The sequence below is a fragment of the Alligator sinensis genome, unplaced genomic scaffold, assembly GCF_000455745.1.
Source record: "Alligator sinensis unplaced genomic scaffold, ASM45574v1 scaffold323_1, whole genome shotgun sequence".
NCBI lineage: Eukaryota > Metazoa > Chordata > Crocodylia > Alligatoridae > Alligator > Alligator sinensis.
The window spans coordinates 937,686-940,749 of record NW_005842483.1 but is presented as its reverse complement, the minus strand read 5'-3'; the positions used below and the strand labels follow the sequence as shown (position 1 = coordinate 940,749).

General features: G+C 51.5%; 1 protein-coding gene across 1 annotated transcript in view; it reads right to left on the bottom strand.

Annotated features, from left to right (window-relative positions):
• Nucleotides 1-2,609, bottom strand: part of AKNA (AT-hook transcription factor) — a 43,472-nt gene extending 40,863 nt beyond the window's left edge. Inside the window, exon 1 of the mRNA XM_025212768.1 lies at nt 2,381-2,609. The gene's annotated coding sequence lies outside the window, so the exon portion shown is untranslated. The remainder of the gene's footprint in view (nt 1-2,380) is intronic.
• Nucleotides 2,610-3,064: the final 455 nt, after the last annotated feature.

Genomic DNA, 3,064 nt, shown 5'->3' with positions numbered 1-3,064 from the left:
CTGTTAGGCAGAACTTTATCACTCTGGAGATAGCAACCTCCTCTGTACACTCCTGGGCATCAATACACGCTTTTCTACCACTCTCAAAAGCAGGGTGCCCAACTCCTCAGCGCTCTGTGGCCTGAGAGAGTGGAAATCCAGGCTTACAAGGACACGGCCAAGCTTCATTCATTTAGATTTATTTATAACTAAATAAAGTAGCTTGTTCTTTCCCTGGTGCTTATAATTAGAACATCCCTCCCCCTGGCCAGGCTTGCCACTTAAACTGTGCATTTTAACCCAAACATTTCCCTTTAACACAGAGGCACTCTCACCAGGTTTGCTATGTTAGGGTCCCACAATGTGCTGCGTGCAAGGCTATTGCCAGACGGCTCATGAGCTCCAGGGTACAAAGCTAGGCTTCTCACAAGCCCTAGGTTGCTTGCATTCAGCTTATTTGGTATTCAGATGACGCTAGTACTGAGTGCCCCTGAGGCACCCCATGGTTAGGCTGTGTATAAACTCTGGTTTAGCTGATGGGCAGTGGAAGCAGTACAACTCAATTCTCTTTATTGCAAGACCAGATTAGAGGAGACAGGATATCTTCTTGGAGACATCTGGCTGCATGGGTGCTGCTGGGGAAGGAGTGTTGCCTTAAAAGAAGTGCCAGCTTCAAAGGATCCTGGGAGCATGACATCCCCAAGCCCATGAGAACAACTGCCTGCCAGGCTAGGTTTCTGTTTGGCAGGTGCCAATACTCGATGTTCAAAGATGGGTGAAGGAAACCTCACAGGGAGCAAATATGGAGTGCTCTGCCTATATTGGACAAGGGGATGTCTCTACCACTATGATCACTAGGAAGAAACTCAGAGGCCTTTCAGTTCAGATCAGATGATTGCTGGGAGCCCACTTCTCAGTGTTATTACACTGAGCAGCATCCTGACCCATGACAACCCCTGCTGAGTTCAGGGTTATAATATTCACGACAATCAGAGAACAGGCCTAAAAGCATAAGTGGGCTGGTTGGGTTTTCTCAGGCAGCAGCTGCAAAAGTTGTACAACCCAAACAAGGGGCTCTATGTGTCCTTTTGGACGTTGCTTCCCCCAATGCATTCAGCTCCTCAAGCAGTTTGAAACTATGCTCATCTCCAGGCTCTAGTGCGGGAAAGGAGAGCAGTGCAAGAGCAACGAGCTCTCAGCACTGAGCAATGCTCCACCTTGGGGCACGACAGCCCAAAATAAGAAAGAGGAACATTTTCCTTCCCCAAACCAAGAAAAGCACACAGCACAAATCTCACTCTGAGATGCTAAATATTTCTCCATGGTGCAAACCTGGCCAAACCCCAGTCCCCTACCCCTGCCCCGGGCAGGCAGCCTCCCCGGAGGACTCTGCCTTCCTCTCCGAATCCCTGAAGACAGATGCTAACAGCAGAAATATTCAGCACTATGGGAGTGGCAATTCCCATGGCCAGGACTACTGCTTGTTTCTGAATTGATCCTAGAAAAAAAGGCCCAATAATTAATTTCCTCTGCCCTAGTGGCTGTTGGCAGAGGCACTGCTCAGGTAACGGGAGTGTTAATGACTGGATTTGCAAAGGTGCTGAGCTACAACAGGTCCCCTGATTTCGATTGTTTGGGGATGTGCAGCACTTTGGCAAAGACATCCACATCGCTAATCCTTCTCTTTGGCAGAGAGAGGCTGTAACCAATCCTCAGGGTCAAAATGCTCCCCACACATCACAGCTGACACCCTCCTGGGTCAAACGCTGGCCTCAGCAAAAGCTTGGGGAGAGTCTGAACCACGATCCAGAGCTCTGACGCTCGGGTCCACATGACTCATTTCTCCCTCAACTAGGTAACGGCTGTAAACAAAGCTGTTGCCACCCCAGCACTGCAACCCAGAGCCTCTCGCTTCACAAAAGTCCCCTGTAGCAAATGTCCAAGGAAGCAGTAAGAGGCCGAAAAGCAGCAGCCACTCTGGGGCAGGCACGGCCACTGACCGTCTTGCGCCGGAGATACCAGGTGACCTCAGACACGCTCAATTCCCAGTGAAGCAAGTCACCGCTTGTGACGGGCAGTGGAATGAGATGCTTCCTTAAGCGAGGAGATACTAGTCACAGGAGCCCAGAGACTACAAATGCCCAGAGATGCTTTGATGCGTGGGTTTCCCTTGCTCCCCACTCAGGGAAGGACTCACTGGGATACACCCCATATCCCCGCCGGCCTCTAGGCTCTGCTGGCTTGCTAGTCCTCTATAAGTTCCACTGCCGGGAGGTTGGAAACCAAGCAAAGAAATATTCAACTTCTCCAGGCAGCCAATATCCAGAGAGCACAGATGTTCCCCCCTCCCTGCAAGCCCAGACATCCCCAGTCCCACGGAGTGACAGCCGGACCCACTTACTTGTTGGCTTACTTCCTCACGCCCTTTTCCGCCTCCCTCTGCTGTTGCAGGGGCTCCTCTCTACCACCGTGAGCACAGCTTGGCTCCCGGGCTTTGCCCAGCCCAGGGGGAGCTCAGATCACTTCTTTCTGAAACTCTTTCTGCCTCTCGCCCTCCATCTCTCGGCTGCCTGGCCGGCCTCCAGCCCGTGCTGTCACAGGCGAAGGAGCCTGGCTGACGACTACATCTCTTCCCCCCCACCCCATCTCCGCCCCCCCGCTCGCTTTCTCAGATGCAAGCAGGAAGTGCTTAGGCAGATTTCCTACAAGTTTTCATTGTGCGCACATGCAGGCCTAACTTTTTAACCCTGTACAGCCCTGAGAACTGGGGCAAGCCCTGGGTCAGAGCTCTGGATAGCACAGCCCGCAAGCATCACCACCTCCTTTATTCATAATCCCCTATAATCCCCATCAGGGTCTCTTTTAGAAGCAGCTTTTCAACATATCTACACTCTCTATATAGTTAATACTGATCCTCATCCCTGGAAGCCACTGACTACAGAGGAGAGACCGCACAGGCAGAAGCACAATACACTTCCTCAAATTGCTCACGCCATGTGTCCTTCCCAGAGGCAATATCCCACAGTCTGTTCAGTTCCTGGCATCTCTGTGGATGCTATACAGATATACCCACCTGCCTACCTCT